The 19,855-nt window shown below is 40.3% G+C and overlaps 1 protein-coding gene across 2 annotated transcripts in view; it reads right to left on the bottom strand.

Annotated features, from left to right (window-relative positions):
- The window catches only part of LOC123745271 (protein embryonic gonad), a 42,561-nt gene extending 32,471 nt beyond the window's left edge, over positions 1-10,090 (bottom strand). Inside the window, exon 1 of one of the 2 annotated variants that reach the window (XM_045725623.2) lies at positions 9,368-10,090. The gene's annotated coding sequence lies outside the window, so the exon portion shown is untranslated. The remainder of the gene's footprint in view (positions 1-9,367) is intronic. The other variant, XM_045725624.2, reaches the window with a different exon arrangement.
- Between the last annotated feature and the right edge of the window lie 9,765 nt (positions 10,091-19,855).

Raw genomic sequence — 19,855 nt, 5'->3', positions numbered from 1 at the left:
ATCGACTTGAGAATGGTCCAGGACGGACCGAAACGTCGTCGTCTCTTCACCTTCTAGTGTGTGGTCTGGTCAACATACTTCAGCCACGTTATTGTGACTCTTCGCCTGCCTAGCAGTTTCAGCAACAGTTCTTGTAAGCTTTAGATGGTCCTGGTCGCAGTGTTGGGATTACGAGAGAAACCCACTTGGAGATGTAATGTAAAATGTTGGGGGCCGGGTACTCCTGTCAAGTTGTCTAAGTTATCCGAAAGAATTTCCTTTACCGCGTTCTCAGTTTCTGAGGAAGAGTATACAGAACCTGGTAGAACGATCTGGGGAGGGGGGGAGCTGAGAGTACACCGAAGTATGTCGGAAAATTTTGATTATTTCCATTGTGGGTCATCGAGAGAGAGGTTAAGTACTTTAATAGAATAGATTTAAGTTAAAGGTCGTGTTTATCTAGCTTGAAGCTGTTGTGGGTCGGTAAACATACCAGATGGTAGATTAAGTTAACCTGGGAGAAACAGACCTCTGGTGAGAAGGTCAATAGCATTGTAAGCTTCGATGTCTTAAATTCTTTCTGTCATATTCCTCAGGTCATTGATCAAACGAAAGATCTCACTGATGTCATTCAACATTAGAATAGCTCCTAGGAGAGTGCTGGCTTCGTGATCATTTATAAGTATTTTGGTAGACCCTCTTTTACTTGAGCTATGATGTTTAGGGATGGAGAAGACTGTTTCGCTCTTAGAAGGGCTGTGGGTGATACCTAGGCTGACTCATTGCTGTTGAATTATTATGATGTCCTCCAGAGGGGTTCCACGGGTATCAGTTAGGTTGTTATCATTCAAGAACCAGATGTTACCTTTACTGCACAGAGATTAGATGACTTAAATGACAAAGCAGAAAATGAGAGGGTCACAGGATTTAATCTTTTGGACACTCATACATGTGTTAATTTCCTGCTCATTAAATAATAGCTTTAAAATCTTAGCTGTAGAACTTAGTGAGAACTGAGGATGAACAGCTTGGAGGACTACGTCCCTTTTGACCGAATTTTAGCCATTTTTTGAGTCCAATTAGATCAGGTACCGTGTGACTGTGATGTTAACAGTGCATGTTTGAGCTGCATCCAGCTCTTCACAGCCCTGAGGAATCCCAAACCTGAGCTGTTTTCGTACCTGAATGTCATTTCCTAGATGACTATTCTGGCAGCAGCCAAAGCGACGAAGCACCTGAGGGAATTACCAATGTCAATGGGTCTGATTACCCCATCCTTGTTTTTAAGGCCACAGTGAGACGCACCAAAAATGAATGGCTGATGGCATCGTTGATGTTGCCAGCTAGTTGCGACACAAGGCGCCGTGTATAAGTAGTCGAGTGTATTATTGAGCATTAGTTTAATGTGATTAAGAATAAATTTTTTAAAACCGCTTGCTGATCCAGAGAAAAAGGTAAAGCTGCTATAAATATACAAATACACACACAGACACACACACACACACACACACACACACACACACACACACACACACACAAACACACACACACACACACACACACACACACACACACACACACACACACACACACACACACACACACACACACATATATATATATATATAATACATACATATATACATATTAGCTTGAAAAGTAAATTCTCAAGCTATTAAACGTGGCTCTTATTTTATTTTCGTTTCGTTTTACGATGTTATTGCATTATGGAAACAATATAATTTTACACAGAATATTTTCAAGTCATTTTAATGGACCTATTCACATGCTCACCAGAGGACAGTAAAGTTGAACAGATAACAGTGTTATCATATGTTGATAACACGGTATTGTTTTGTCTTCTCTACGAGTACTGTTAGTATGCCCTCTGTTATACGGACGTTTCTAATATGCTCACTGTTATACTTAAGTTTGCTAGTAATGAATGTCCCTTACAATGAAGTCTCCTAGTATGCTTATCGTTATACATAAGTGCATTGTATATATATATATTATCGTTTACCTGGTGTGTAATGTTGATTTATATTTCAGTGTTGTACAGTATATCAGCCCTTTCATAGCTAATACTGTTATCATGTGTAATAGTGAACATCAATACGAAATACTGCTCAGTATACCTACGGTTATTGATTCACTGATTCGTACATGAATGTTTCGATTCTCCAAAATACTGTTATTCTCTAGAATACTAATGAACTTAGGGGAAAACAGTGTTATTCAGTATACTATTTATGTACTATGTTAATATTTTCGAAGGCTGATAATATTCTTCAGTATACCTGAAGCGCCTGACGCCTGGCAGCTGAGTGGACAGCGCTTCGGATTCGTAGTCCTGAGGTTCCGGGTTCGATCTCCGGTGGAGGCGGAGACAAATGGGCAAAAAGTTTCTTTGACACTGATGCCCCTGTTACTTAGTAGTAGTAGTAAATAGGTACCTGGGAGTTAGACAGCTGCTACGGGCTACTTACTGGGGGTGTGTAACAAAAAGGAAGCCTGGTCGACGACAGGGCCGCGGGGACGCTAAGCCCCGAAATCATCTCAAGATAACCTCAAGAAGATACCTATGAACTCCAGCATATATCTGTTCTCTTCTATGTTTATATTTTCCAGAATACAAATATTTTCCTTTGTACTGATATTATCCTGCATACTGTTAATTTAATGAGGGGGATGGGGGGGGACCTGCTGCATGGGTGACAGCTTCTCCCTTGTATCAACCTACCCTGACTTTGCGCCCTGGAGAGGCTACTCCAGATCGACAACCAGAGCACAACTTAATAGTCTCCTATGACTAATAGATGCTTACCACCATACTGGTATTATTCAGCATACTGACATTTTTCAAAAAAAAAAAAATAGGAATACTAATATTTTACAACATATTATTTTTCTGCATGCAGATATCTTCCAGCTTACTAATAATTATCCATCATACTGATATTATCTACCATACTGATATTTCCAGTTTATAGATATTTTCCAAGATACTAATGTTTTCATACACATTAATCTTTTCTAGCATGCTGATATTCTCCAATTTATTGCTGTTTACAGGTTACTAGGTATACACTATACTAATATACGACATACTAATGTTTTCCAGCATATTGATATTATCCAACATAATAATGTTTTCAACATACTAATATTTTCCTACATACATACTTTCCGACATACTCATATTTTCCAACATGCTAATATTTTCCAGTATACTAATGTTTTCCAACCTATCAATATTTCAGAGTATAATAATATGCTGCAGCCCATAGATATGAGCCAACATACTGATCTTTTATAAGCCTTCAAATAACTTCCTGCACAATAATGAGAATAATAATAATATACAAAGATATCACAATGGTGTGAAATATCAATGAGAAAACCACTAGAATGCTGGTTCCAGTCACCTCATTGTCCCCCAAGTGATTTTCTCATAATATTACGCTACATACTAATGTTTTCCAACATAGTAATACTCTCCAGCATACTGATATTGTCCACCACATGAATATTTCTATCATACTGACATTATCTACCATGGTAACATTTTTGCCGTACTGACATTATTTGCCATACTAATATTTCCAGCATAATGATATTTTTAATCATACTAATAATTCAAGCATACTGATATTTTCCAACATACATAAGGTCTATAACATAAGATTTCAAACTTAATAATATTAGCCAATATATTAACGTATTACAGAACAATTATTCAGACTTTTATTTTCTAACATACTGATGTTTTTCCAAAATACTAATGTTTTCAGTCATAACAATGTTTACTAGCACATTCATATTCTTCTAGCATACTGATATTATTAAAAATGCTAATGTTTCCCCAGCATACTTATATTATTCAACAATCTAAAGTTTTCTAGCATACTGATATTATCAAACATACTAATGTTTCCCACCATACTAATGTTATTCATCATGCTAATGTTTTCTAGCATACTATATTATCAAAAATTCTAATTTTTCCAGCATACTGATTTTTTTCAACATACTAATGTTTTCTGGCATACTAATATTATTAAACATACTAATATTTTCCAGCATACTGATCTTATTCAACATACTAATGTTTTCTAGCCTCCCAAAAATTACAATGTGTTCTAGCATTCAGGTCTTTTTCGTCATATTGATAATATCCACTAAACTAATGTTTTCCAATTTACATAATTTATGCAACATACTAATATTTACCCCAGCATATTAAAAACTACGAAGAGTATACAATGTACTAATGTTTTCCTGCATACTGATATTTTCTAGCATACTAATGCTTTTCAGCACACAGATATTCTCCAGTTCTATAATAGTTTCCAGTATGTAAATATAACCAAGTTTAACTAACATACTGCTGTATACTAATATTAATAATTTTTCTCCGGCATACTAACGTCGACCAGAATACTAACACCAAGCATTATACTAACGCCAAGCACTGTATACCAACGCCGATAAGTATACTAACGTCTACCAGTAAACTGAGGCCGACTAGTACAATAACACCGGGTAGTATATTAATGCTGACGAGTATGCTAATGCTGACGAGTATGCTAATGCTCACGAGTATGCTAATGCTCACGAGTATGCTAATACTCACGAGTATGCTAATACTCACGAGTATGCTAATACTCACGAGTATACTAATGCTCACGAGTATGCTAATGCTCACGAGTATGCTAATGCTCACGAGTATGCTAATTCTCACGAGTATACTAATGCTCACGAGTATGCTAATGCTCACGAGCATACTAATGCTCACGAGTATGCTAATTCTCACGAGCATACTAATGCTCACGAGTATGCTAATGCTCCCGAGTATGCTAATGCTCACGAGTATGCTAATGCTCACGAGTATGCTAATGCTCACGAGTATGCTAATACTCACGAGTATGCTAATACTCACGAGTATGCTAATACTCACGAGTATGCTAATGCTCACGAGTATGCTAATGCTCACGAGTATGCTAATGCTCACGAGTATGCTAATTCTCACGAGTATACTAATGCTCACGAGTATGCTAATGCTCACGAGCATACTAATGCTCACGAGTATGCTAATTCTCACGAGCATACTAATGCTCACGAGTATGCTAATTCTCACGAGCATACTAATGCTCACGAGTATGCTAATGCTCCCGAGTATGCTAATGCTCACGAGTATGCTAATGCTCACGAGTATACTAATTCTCACGAGCATACTAATGCTCACGAGTATGCTAATGCTCCCGAGTATGCTAATGCTCACGAGTATGCTAATTCTCACGAGCATACTAATGCTCACGAGTATGCTAATGCTCCCGAGTATGCTAATGCTCACGAGTATGCTAATGCTCACGAGTATGCTAATGCTCACGAGTATGCTAATATTCTCGAAATTGACAATACTGTTTGCACAATCGTACTCACAAATGTACTAATTAAAATAAATTATCTTGAGTCTAGGTAAATAGACTGAAGAACAGACTAGGTAAATTAACATGGTAAATATAATATGTTAATAGACTATGTAAATAGTCAAGCTATATATATATATATATATATATATATATATATATATATATATATATATATATATATATATATATATATATATATATATATATATATATATATGCATAAAAATTTAGCTGCATCTTGTGTAATGTGCTGGAAATTTAGCACAGTACTGTGTTAGGGAACCTGGAAGAGTGTAGTACTGTGTCAGGGAACCTGAAACAGTGCAGTACTGTGAGGGATCAAACCGGAACAGGACAGTACAGTGTGAGATCACCCGAAACAGCACAGTATCACTCGGGACAGCACAGTACTGTGTGAGATCACTCGGAACAGCACAGTACTGTGTGAGATCACCCGGAACAGCACAGTACTGAGTGAGATCACTCGGAACAGCTCAGTACTGTGTGAAATCACCCGGAACAGCACAGTACTGTGTGAGATCACCCGCAACAGCACAGCACTGTGTAAGATCACCCGCAACAGCACAGTACTGTGTGAAATCACCCGGAACAGCACAGTACTGTGTGAGATCACCCGCAACAGCACAGTACTGAGTGAGATCACCCGGAACAGCACAGTACTGTGTGAGATCACCCGGAACAGCACAGTACTGTTTGTGATCACCCGCAACAGCACAGTACTGTGTGAAATCACCCGGAACAGCACAGTACTGTGTGAGATCACCCGCAACAGCGCCTAGAACATACGCAAAAGTTTAATCAGCACTGATGCCATTAACAGCATAATTACCTATGCTGCCTTTATACTTTACTAATGTAAAAGAGCTAAAAGCTAACCTCTATACACATGCCCGTTGGGGCTCAATATGCTCACCACTACTCTAAAGCCAACTATAATTAGATTTCTGGCGAGTTTTTATTGCTCACGAGCATACTTATACGCGTGAGTATACCTAATTATTATTCTCACACGAGTCTACTTATTCTTACCTGTATGATTATGATCAAGAGTTTACTCATGTTCATGAATTTCTAATATTTACAAGTATTTAATGTTTACCAGTGTGCTAGCTCTGATCAGTATACCACAGCTACCACTATACTAATGCTTAGCGTATACTAATCCAAATGCTAATGCTATCAGTATACTACTACTACTACTACACTAATGTTCACTGGTATACTAATGTTCGCTGGTATACTAATGTTCAATGGTATACTAATGTTCACTAGTATACTAATGTTCACTAGTATGCTAATGTTGCAGTATACTAATGCTCACGAGTATAATAATGCTAATCAGTATACTAATTTTGACCAGTATAATAATGCTCACAATATACTAATGCTCACAGCATACTACTGCTCATAATATACCAATGCTCACAGTATACTAACGCTCACCCGTATACTAATGCTAACCGGTATACTATTGCTAGCAATATACTACCGCTCACTAATTCATTAACGCTCACCAGCTAATGCTTCCAGTACACTAATGCTCACCAGAATATTAACGCCAACTAACACTTGGGGGGTGGAGGTATACCAGACGCTCACGGGTATACCAGACACGGGTATACCAGACACGGGTATACGAGACGCTCACGGGTATACAAGATGCTCACCCAAGGCTCCGGACGCCACTGGGTCAGGAATAACGGCTAACTACACCCTTACTCAGAATCGCCCGGAGCGTGATACCTGTTGGACACACACACACACACACACACACACACACACACACACACACACACACACACACACACACACACACACACACACACACACACCGTTAGGGCATAGAGGTTGTTGGTATGTAATGTACATGTAGTGTGTGTGTGTGTGTGTGTGTGTGTGTGTGTGTGTGTGTGTGTGTGTGTGTGTGTGTGTGTGTGTGTGTGTGTGTGTGTGTGTACTCACCTATTTGTACTCACCTATTTGTGCTTGTGGGGGTTGAGCTTTTGCTCTTTGGTCCCAGTATAATGTGTGTGTGTGTGTGTGTGTATGTGTGTGTGTGCATAAACAATATAATTTTTTCTGTATTTCAAGAAATTATCAAGGAAGGAGATGACAGGAATGTGGTAGCGTAATTAACTATTTATATAATATTGCGTCTTGTGAAAACATACATTTGTAGAGAGAGAGAGAGAGAGAGAGAGAGAGAGAGAGAGAGAGAGAGAGAGAGAGAGAGAGAGAGAGAGAGAGAGAGAGAGAGAGAGAGAAGGGAAGGAGGGAGACAGACAGAAAAACGGATAGATGAAGGGAGGGAGAGAGAGAGAGGTGGAAGGGTGTTGTGGGTGGGGGAGGATACTCTCACCCACTGTCCCATTATCACCCTGCTCATTTCCTCATTACAGAGGCATGGAATATGCGGTCAACTCACGCTCGCTGCGCATGTGTCAAGATCAACTCTGCTCCTGATGATCTGAGAGTTGCAACTTCCTCTGAGCAGGGAGAGAATTGCATAGAATCTTTCCATTTCATCTCACCGCAACAAGACTGGTCCCGGCCGGCGGTCATTCCTCCGTCTCTGGCATTCCATAGTCACTGTCATCCATCTTCAGCGTTCGTGCCAGCTTGCTGAGTCGGCCCTCGCTTATACTTACGTTGAAGTCAGCCTTGCTAGTCCTGCCTCGACCTGGCTCAGCGTAGAGTTCAGCTCCGTCGTCACGATCTTGGTAACTCTCTTACGAATTAGCCTGCGGGCCAGATTGTGACCTTCACGAACGCTGAGCTCAGCTCGGGCAGGTTGCCTTAGCTTACCGCTGAGCTCAACTCCGCTAGGTTGCCCTCGCTTAAGGCTGAGCTCAGCCTGTTGTCACGATTATGTTTATAATGTCGCTCAAGTTATCCTGTTGTCCTGATTACAGGATATAATTTAGATAACTGTCTCTATTAGTGAGAACACCAGCTCAGAAATATTGCTTAAAACCTCTCCCAACATTATAAAAGTCCTGTCTTCAACCTGTGATGAAATCAGCCTCCAATCCTGACAATGACCTGCGCTAATATTTCAAACCAGACCCCAGTCCTCAAGGTTAATCTACTCTAACGTTGAAAGCAGCCTAATCAGCACTACTCAAACATAACGTGCAAATCTCAGCTCTGCTACCACAGCGGTGCTATTAGCCCGGTGTCCTGCTCACTCTCTACACGCCGTTGAAATCTCTCGAGCGCGCGCCACCCAACAGGGGGAGGTGCTAAGCGTGGATATGATATAGCGGCGATGCGTTCATGAATTTCTATGTAGAGCTATGTGTTTTTGTTTTTCTATTGTGTGAATGTTTGTGTATTATCTTTTACTCTGTAGCAGTTTCTCTCGCTCTTTATTTTTTTTTTAGATTATCTCGTCTATCTTTCTCTCCTTCCTTTCCCCAACACGCTCTCTGTCTTCTGCGTCTCTATCCTTTTCTTAGCCTTAGCTGTCATGATAAGATATTTTGTTCTTTCAGTGATTGTGGGTTCTTTCTAATTTCCACATTATATAATCTAGGTATGTGCAAAAAGGTCTTTTGCAACCTGTCATTCCAATGTTCTCTCTCTCTCTCTCTCTCTCTCTCTCTCTCTCTCTCTCTCTCTCTCTCTCTCTCTCTCTCTCTCTCTCTCTCTCTCTCTCTCTCTCTCTCTCTCTCTCTCTCTCTCTCTTTCTCTCCCTCCCTCTCACTCTCTCATTCTCTCATTCTCCCTCTCTCGTTATCTTGCAAAATTTATCTTTTTCACTCTCATTTCTCCTAATTTCTCTAATTTGTTTTCTTTGCGTCGTGGAGGATTCTTTACCCTCTTGTATTTTCCAATCATTACAAATGTCACCAAGAGTAACACAGGCTGGCAACAACTCAGAATCCTACAGTACCTCATTTCGCCTTCGAAATATTAGTAAGACAACTTACCTGAGTGAATGTTGACTGCGAGATGAGCAGCGTCTACGGGAGAAGACGTGGCCTTCAGTCCTTGTACAGTGTCGACGTAGAACTCAAGTCGCAGCAGCTCCTCTTGGCGGATCCATAACAGGCTTCTCTTGCTGAAGACGTCTTCACAATGTTTGGCAGACCAAATCCTCTCCCGAATGGGGGGGAAAGAGTCCAGAAGTCAAGCGAGCCTTGTCAGAGCATCTTCTTGAGCGGGGCAACTCCTGGTGTCGACGCTGAAGGAGGAAGGACTGTATCCTCCCGTAAGGACGTGTGGGTACAGTTTTGGAGTGTTATATATGGGATGTTCTTTAGGGTTTGGAGAATTATGTTTTACTGTTTACAGTGTAGGAGACACTTGTGTCGGGGAAAGTGGCACTTTATCAGCGGTCCTGAGGCACGAATATTTCTTCCAGTTTCACGAAGATCTTCAGTAATCCATAAGTCTACCAGTATCCACAAAACAGAAAACTCGTCCAAACACTCATACTCCAAAATAATAGTAAAAAAGCCCAATTCCAGTAGCTAAAATCACCAGCACAAATGTTCTAGGGGTTCGAGAACCGGGTCTTCCAGGCGCAGCGTCCACAAGTGAACAGTGACGAGCGCGGCGCCAAGGGACCTCCTGGAACGACGTACGCTCACTCCGCCTTCGAGCGCACAACTGAGATGATGCTGCCTTCCCGCTCACCTTCCCACTTGATCAGGGTCATACTGGAGCCTCCGCAGCTCGGAAGAAGAGGCACCACACTTCCAGTACTACCTGGAATGCCTTAGAATGAATCAAGTTTGGGTTTTTCTCAGGCAAGTCGGATGTGCTTGTTTTAAAGTGCTTGTAAGTGAGGAAAAGTGACGGGAAAGAACTGGGAGAGTACTAATGGGAAAGAAAAGACGTCTAGTAACGGGGTTGGGACAGAATCGAACACCCTTACCGTGGCCTGGACCTTTACCCCCAACTCGTCGTTTCGGAACCATCTTCACGGGACGGCATCAAGCAATTATCATCTCTAGTTTACCTGCCTGGATCGTTCAAATACCTCTGTCAGGTTTATACCTCCTATTAGACTATAGTGACATGCCTAAAAAAATCCAAATCCAAATAACGTACATATGCCCTCAACACATAAAGGCGAGAATAGAACTGAAAAGATCATTGGTAACAACTTTTATCCAATGGTAAGTCATGAACCGTACGTGGGCGTGGTTCTATACGGATAACTCACGCTCTCATTGGGCATCTTCACCCCCGGGGTGAAGGCGGAGCTTACATTAGGGCGGAGCTTATTGCGGGGGGAGGGAAGTGGAGTCAGCCAGAGAGCCTCAGGAGGGGGTGGTAAAAGTGTTCAGTTAGCACCTGACAGCCAACTAGCTCAGGTAGATTACGCTCACATACGTGAATGCTCGCCTCCCATTGTACGTAGAAGGAAGTAGATATTTACATGTTAATGGCTGGTTGTTATTGCTAGCAAATAATAACAATGAATTAAGGGATCTGAATTCCAGGTAACCAAGTTCTTACACTCCTCGCTGTAATACTTGTCAACTATGTGGCGCAGTGGGTGACGTGACCATCACGCAATCATCCAGGCAAACCATCGTTGGGCTTGGCCAGCATTTAATGGGTCATCCTGTGTCACAACTTCACCCTTGAAGCCTGACAGCTGAGGGGACAGCACTTCGGATTCATAGTCCTGAGGGTCTGGGTTCGATCCCCGGTGGAGGCGGAGACAAATGGGCAAAATGTTTCTATCACCCTGATGCCCCTGTTACCTAGCAGTAAATAGGTACCTGGGAGTTAGACAGCTGTTACGGGCTGCTTCCTGGGGGGTGTGTAACAAAACGGAGGCCTGGTCGAGGACCGGACCGCGGGGACGCTAAGCCCCGAAATCATCTCAAGATAACCTCATGAAGATTGACGTATATGTCAGGCTGCGAGCAGCCGTATTTAACAGCCTGGTTGATTAAACCAGCAACCAGGAGTCCTGGTCAGAGACCGGGCCACGGGAACACTGAGCCCCGAAGTCGTCAACAGGTAGTTGACTAGGTAGAAGGGGGGAAGCGACCTCGATAAATGAAGCAGGCTTCACAAACCAAGACACTGGTATACTAGTATACATTAAAGACGATCAAATAAAATAAATGTTTCCCGATCAGATGATAACTTGGAAAAAAAAAAGAGTTACCAAATTGAGAAGCTGACGACTTCCTGTAAAAGCTTTAGCAAATTAGATTTGAGACTTGATTGAGCCCCTTACAGATCACTCTCAACTTTGTGCGTCTCAGCATCAACAGGATTTACCCGCCAAACACACACCGAAACTACGACGTTGGTACAACGTTCAAACAAGTTTTAACACCACCTAACCAGTTATAACAACCCTGGAAACACAAACCGTAACTGTCTCTATTTTCCGCTTGTTACAACTTGTAATAAAGTTGTTACATCTTGGCTTAACGTGTTTATGACGTATTACAACGTTGTTACAACTTGCTATATTGCTTGTTATAACTGGTTAGGAGGTGTTAAAACTTGTTCGAACGTTGTACCAACGTCGTAGTTTCGATGTGTGTTTGGCGGGAACCAATATAGCAAGTTGTAACAACGTTCTAATACGTCATAAACACGTTAAGCCAAGATGTAACAACTTTATTACAAGTTATAACAAGCGGAAAATAGAGACAGTTTCGGCTTGGGTTTCCAGGGTATTGATTTAAATGGAAAAAAGTGATTACAATGTATTTAACACACAGACGCTTCTTCCTAGGACGATGCCAAAGCGTATACTCACACACACGCGACAATCCATACGCACACAACAATGCATGTACACACACACTCTCTAAAACCTATACTCACACAGGAATGCTTACGCACGAGAACACATGTTACTTGTGGTGTTCCGCAGGGTTCAGTTCCAGCACCAAGAATGTTCCTTGTTTATATAAATGATCGACCAGGGGGAATACAGAATTATATGAGCGTGTTTACTGATGATGCTAAGGTACTGGGGACGATGACAGATTAACACAATTGCAATGCCCTTCAAGATAAGATGGACAGCATAAGTGTATGGTGCAACACTTGGCCGAATAAGTTCACTTATTCAACCTATTCACTTATTCAACACTTATTCAACTTATTCACTTATTCAGCGTGAATAAAGGCCACTTTATGGAATAGGAGAAAATTTCCACACACACACCCTACAAATTATGTTAAAAGACTTTAAAGAACTCGGACAAAGAGACTTAAGGGTTGTACTGGATAGTTAACTGTCACCCAGAGACCATAAAGAATATTGTGCGAGGAGAGTATATTGCACGTTCCAACTTCAGATTCGCTTTTAAATACATGGATGGTGAAATACTAAAGAAATTACTTACAACTTTTGTGAGACCAAAATTCGAATGAGCCGCGGTTCTCTGGCGCCCATATCTCAACAAGCACATTAACAAACTGGAAAAGGTGAAAAGACATGCTATTAAATGGCTCCCGGAACTGGTAAGCAAGAACTATAAGGAGCGGCTATCTTGAGGTTATCTTGAGATGATTTCGGGGCTTTAGTGTCCCCGCGGCCCGGTCCTCGACCAGGCCTCCACCCCCAGGAAGCAGCCCGTGACAACTGACTAACACCCAGGTACCTATTTGACTGCTAGGTAACAGGGGCTTAGGATGAAAGAAACTCTGCCCATTGTTTCTCGCCGGCGCCTGGGATCGAACCCAGGACCACAGGATCACAAGTCCAGCGTGCTGTCCGCTCGGCCGACCGGCTCCCATTCGACCGGCTAGAGGTGGTAAATTTGATAAAGCTGGAAGATAGAAAAGAAAGGAGTTATGATCACTATATCCTAAATAATAACAGCAATCGACCAAAATTAATGAAGAGGAATTCTTGAAAATTGTCACTTCAAGAACAAATAAGAACAAGCTAAGTGAGAACTTGACGGATGCCAAAACCGGCAGCAGTTTTAAAGTGTTGTATCACAAAGAATGTTTGGAAGACGGGGACACATTCTTTAAGTGCACCCAGGCAATTACACACACGAGAATACAAACACGCATAACAATGCGTCCACACACACACACACACACACACACACACACACACACACACACACACACACACACACACACACACACACACACACACACACACACACTTTAGAAGCAGGAATGATAGGGAAATAGGTCAGGAGTCATTGCATTAGACAACCAGAGGTTAGAATTGTGTTGGTTCAAGAGCTAGAGCTCGATTCTGCTGTAGGCACAAATAGGTTAAATTTATGTTAATCAAACAAACAATTATACACAAATTCTTAAACAAATACGAGAACACAAACACACGCATACACAAGAACCCAAAGTTAAACATTCCAGGGCCTATGATTGCACATATATATGCTGCAGATGTATGTTGCACATATATGTTGCACATATATGTTGCCCATATTATTGCACATATATAACAACATTACACCTAATAAGAGAGCGCATATCAGGCTTAGGATTGGTAGGACCGGTTAGATTAATCTCTTTAGTTTCATTTCATATTTTAAAGACTACCATACGGGAAAAATTCAGTAACACAATCCGTGAACTTGTTGGTGTATTGATACCAACACTACATAGTACACATTGGTACTGTGGAACAAATACTTGCTACAAGTACCATCATTTTAGGAGGATAGGCTGATATATTTACATGTAGGTGTGGTTGTATACTGAGCTCTATAGAGAGATAAGCTATAGATGACAGCTATAGATAGATACGAAGATAATTGGAGATAAAGAAAGAGAAAGTACAGGGCGTGACTGCATCAGTGTTTACACAGTACCAGAGGTCTGAATGTGGCAAATATTATAAGTAAACATTGTGTGGGGGCCAGGCCACCAGACTGTCACACAATCCCCCCCAAGCCAAGGAGAAGGAGTGGAGAGAGAGAGAGAGAGAGAGAGAGAGAGAGAGAGAGAGAGAGAGAGAGAGAGAGAGAGAGAGAGAGAGAGAGAGAGAGAGAGAGAGAGAGAGAGAGAGAGAGAGAGAGAGAGAGATTGTTACTTAGATATAAATTAGAATCATTCCTTATTCAACAAATCTAGGGGTAGGCTTCAGATGAACTGAGGTAGAATAACAGCTCTTGCTTGTAGTTTCACTAGGTACTTCACCTAACAGCCCTAATGAACCCTAGTCTTAGAAAACAAAGAGACTAAGCGAGAACGTGAAGGAGAGAGTGAAAGAGAAAGTGAAGGGGAAAGACAGAGACGGACAGAAAGGGTAAAATTACAGAATGAGATAGAGATAAAGAGAGAGTGAAAGACAGAGATGAATAAAAAGATAGTGAGCGAGGTGGGAGAGAGAGAGAGAGAGAGAGAGAGAGAGAGAGAGAGAGAGAGAGAGAGAGAGAGAGAGACAGAGAGAGAGAGACAGAGAGAGAGAGACAGAGAGAGAGAGAGAGAGAGAGAGAGAGAGAGAGAGAGAGAGAGAGAGAGAGAGAGAGAGAGAGAGAGAGAGAGAGAGAGAGAGAGAGAGAGAGAGAGAGAAAGAGAGAGTAGAGTCAGAGGAAGAGTGTAAGAGTGAGAGAGAGAGAGAGAGACAAGGGGAGTGAGAGGTGTAGAGGGGAGAAATATACAGACAGACAGACATAGTGAGAGAGAGAGAAAGAGAGAGAGAAGTGAGAAGATCAGAATTGGTTTATCGGTAATATAATTTTCATAGTTGTAATGTATATATATATTATAATACATATTCTAAGATTCATTTTCATTTTTGATGGGTTTACATAAATTATCTTCGCCTGCCAACACGAATAATAAGTCGACTATTCTAACATCCATCTGTTTATAAACAAAAAACTCAGATCCAACCCTCAACACAACGACAAAGCATGCAGACAAGACTGGGATAAAAGCATCAAGGTGTTGATAAAAAACAACAGGGAAACCCTTCTATACAAATCAAAGAAAGTCAGCATTGCTTCTAAGTACCATTGACTCATCTTCTTGTGAGACACCAACAGTGGGGAAAGTAAACTGGGAAAAGAAGCTCTTCTTGGAGAGTAACAGAGCATGTAGAGCAGGACTACTGACCCTCAATAATTAAGTGGAATGATGAACCAGCTTCGCAGGAATCACATATTCACTCGGAATGAACTGGACATATAGAAAGCAATGCCCGTAGCCCCTTTGAAAGTAAGATTGAGGCGAACGGGTAAGAAAACACATAATTTTGACAGACGGGAAAAGGGACTACAGGGGAGTGAGATAATGTTTGTTAGCGAGACAGCAGGACACAAGACTCGGCTGGTAGATCACCCAACAGGGTTGTTGTTGTTGTTATAGATTCAGCTACTCGGAACAAGTTCCAAGTAGCACGGGCTATGGTGAGCCCGTAATGGACTTACCTGGCACTGGAGCGGTGCCCGTGTGGGGATCCAACAGGGATAGGGTATATACATCCTCAGATATTAAGGATAAGAAGGCAGCCGATAAATAGGTTTCGTTCCAAATAGAAGAGATTTTGGGAATCACAGGAATAACCCGCGTTTTAACCAACGCTACAAGGAAGTGTAACGCTCACAATCATGTGGGAAAAATAAGAAAAAATACGCCAAGAAGAACGTCATAATGATTAGAAAATAAGTACAAGAGGAGGAGAAGTAGAGAGAAAATTCCACAGCTCGATAAGAGAACAGTCATTCAAGACAATGATACTAAGAGGTCTTCACACTGCAGTAAGGGAATCTGCCTGGATTTTACTCTCAGCCCTCTCCCCTCCCTCCTCTCTCTCTCTTCCCCTCCCTCCTCTCTCTCTCTTCCCCTCCCTCCTCTCTCTCTCTCTCTCTCTCTCTCTCTCTCTGGTTGGAAGGCAGGTCACATTAACACTTCATATGTGAACAAGAAATTAATTAATAAAAAGAGGCAATATTAGTAGTAAATCAAACATTTCCGTATAGCACGTTTCTCTGTAATTTGACGAATAATAATAATATCATTCCAATATACTGATTGTACTAGAGAAATTGACGGTGCAAATCTGGCACTATATCTTCATAAGAATAAAATAAATTAAACTGCACAAGGCCTACTGGTCCCTACAGGCAGCTGCTACCTATATTAACCTACGCTTGAAACACCCCCCATCGATCTCATGTCTACTGTTTTACTCGGAAATTTGTTCGTATATCCGCGACCCTGTTTTCCAAACCAGTATTTACCCATGATCTTTCCTTAATCCTAGATCTTTCCGATTTATTTTCATCCATCTTCATCTTCGTAATTATTTCTTAGCTAGCGAGATTACATTAATTTATTAATTCAAAGATGAATTTAATTAACTGACGCATTGAGAGGAATACAAAAATGCACGCATAACGAAACGCAATCTATTTCTGTATAGAGAAAACTACCATCTTCGAATGAGACCTTTTCATGTTAATAAATTCTCCACGGCTAACTTAATCGAATTTAAAATCTTTTAAGATCATAACAAATGGCGAATAATGAACCACGTGGCCAACATGTGACTGTGTATATAAATGCAAATTGCGCGGCTCACATGTGTTTCTGCGCGGCTCAGGCTCCTGTTTCGTGTTGCGAGAACGATTGGAATTAGTGCACGGATGGCAGCTTAGTAGAGGGCGAATGTCGCACGTGCCTGGATGACAGAGCAGGGGAGGGAGAGGCGAGGTATCTGGCCGCAAGAGTGTTGCAAGGTTCAAGTGACATTAGTTCGAGATAGATATCTTGTTGATCAGTTATGTGCCCCAGTTGCTGGCGAAGCAATAATGAGAGTTGTGGGTGAAGCAATGATGGCAGTTGTGGGAGAAGCAATATATTGTGGATGAAGGAATAATATCAGTTATTCACAGCTCTGCTCCTAGCTTCTGTCTCCGTTTATCTCAAGTTCTGTATATATATTTATTTACTACTTATATTTATTTAAATAATCGTCATACTCCATTGTCATGTTACTCTCTGCTAGACTCCTGTCACGTTCCTAGAACAGCTCACCTCACATCATTAGATCTGCCCAATTAATCCCTGCAGTAAAGCCCTCTTAAACTCTTGAAGGCAGTTTTAAACACAAATCTAACATTCTAACAGAGTTTTCTCTTGCGAGACGTTTCCATGCTACGGTAAACCTAATTTCCTCATGAACGCTGCTCCGTAGTTTACCCCATGTTTCCAAATTATTAGTTGTGTCTGTCTTTGCTCGTTAACACGGTCTAAAAGACTAGTTTACCGTGTTGGCTCCATGTGTTGTTCAAGGAAGCAGTCGTCAACAAAATGTTTACTTTGCGTGGCTGTTTTGTTAGTCCAGTTTATTATGTTCAAATTTAAGTCACCGATAACAAACATTGTTAGACATTGAAACCCTAGTCATTTCTTCCCATACATGCTTCTCTTCTGTTGACCTTAGGAGTCATATACAAGATATTTCTGCTATTATCAGACTATCATTACTTTCACTTAATTACATCCAAACAGTTTCTGTACGTGGCTCTGTTTGGATTCCCTCTTTAGCACTGCATTTGACATTTTCTCTGACATACTTGCAATTGAGAATCCCCTTCCTCGTCCAACTCCTGTCTGTCAGTGTGAAGTAATTTGTATCCCTTAATTTTTGTATTCTAACTTGAATCATTTGTGCCCAGTAATAACAACTGTGGATAACGCAAAAATATCAGTTGTGGACGACACAACAGTATAGGGAAGGTTGGTATACGCCAACATCTGGTGGGAACCATGCTGTCTGGCGGGACAAAGTGATGTTACTGCCAACATAATGTTACAGTGTAATGTTATTGTCGGATATTGTCTAAACAAAAGGCTAACACACACACACTCCAGGGCCAACCAAACACCTGTTTATCTCCCTGAACGTTTGTCGGTGTTTCGTTTGTCACTGTTTCGTTTGCTAGTTTTACGTGTATCAATGCTTCGTTATTATTGTGGTAGTTAGTGTTTGTTTAATATTTTGGGTAGCCGTTGTTGTGGTTGCTGGTGTTGTGGTGGGTATTTTTGTGGTGTATGGTAGCAATTATTATTGTGGTTGATAGAGTGTTGTAATAGTTATTATTCAGGTTGCTGGTGTTGTGATAGCTAATATCGTGGTTCATTACTGTGGTTGTGGGTGTTGTGATAGCTACTGCTACCACAACTCGCTGCTGGTACTGGTAGTACACAGGTTGTTGGTACTGTAGCCGCCAACATTGTTTTCTATTGTGATCGTGTGTGGAGAAAGAGTGTGTGTGTGTGGGGGGGGGGAGGGGAAGGATGAGGAGGGGGAGGGGGGAGGAGGTCTGAGAAGGGATTTAAGTTGAATGGGTCGTTACCTGGCGTGTGGCATCGGCTGGTCGTCTCATTAGTGGTCTTGTCTTGTGGCCAATTTGCTTGACGGGAAATTTAAACCTTAAACTAATAATATTAATAATAATAATAATAAAAATAATAATAATAACAATAATAATAATAATAATAATAATAATAATAATAATAATAACAATATTAATAATAATAATAATAAAAATAATAATAATAACAATAATAATAATAATAATAATAACAATAATAATAATAATAATCATAATAATAATCATAATAATAATAACAATAATAATAATAATAATAACAATAATAATAATAATAATAACAATAATAATAATAATAATAATAATTACCGATTATTATTATTATTATTACAAACAATAATAAAATTAATAATGTGTTCGTTAATTACTTTTGTATTAATCAATACATCCTTCTGAAGATGTATTGATTAATACAAAAGTATTTAAGGAATTTATGTAATCTGCAGTTTCCTTGATTCTTATGTTATTACGTTCAATTACGTGGTATAATATCCCTGGGTAATATAGTATAATATATCCACACACATACACATCTGTACTTGTAAATTTTCACAAATTCACATATACATAAGTATGGGTTTTTATCCTATGTTATTAAGTCTGTGAGAAGACATTACCATTACTTATCCCTGGATAATGTCCCTTCAACCACTGGTACACTTACAAACATGTCGTCCCCACTACTTGAGCGGAATCTTACCTTAATACATTTGTTATCTTACCTTAAACATCTGTTATCTTACCTTAAACATTTGTTATCTTACCTTAAACATCTGTTATCTTACCTTAAACATGTGTTATCTTAACTTAAATATTTGGTATTTTACCTTAAACATTTGTTATCTTACCTTAAACATGTGTTATCTTAACTTAAATATTTGGTATTTTACCTTAAACATTTGTTATCTTACCTTAAACATTTGTTATCTTACCTTAAACATTTGTTATCTTACCTTAAACATTTGTTATCTTACCTTAAACATTTGTTATCTTACCTTAAACATTTGTTATCTTACCTTAAACATTTGTACAATATTACAAAAGATCCGGATCTAGTGGAAAAAAACAGGGGCTAACATTGGCATTAAGAGAGTGAATGAG

This window comes from Procambarus clarkii, chromosome 44, assembly GCF_040958095.1.
Source record: "Procambarus clarkii isolate CNS0578487 chromosome 44, FALCON_Pclarkii_2.0, whole genome shotgun sequence".
NCBI classification, from domain to species: Eukaryota; Metazoa; Arthropoda; class Malacostraca; order Decapoda; family Cambaridae; genus Procambarus; species Procambarus clarkii.
This window is presented reverse-complemented; position numbering and strand designations above follow the sequence as displayed.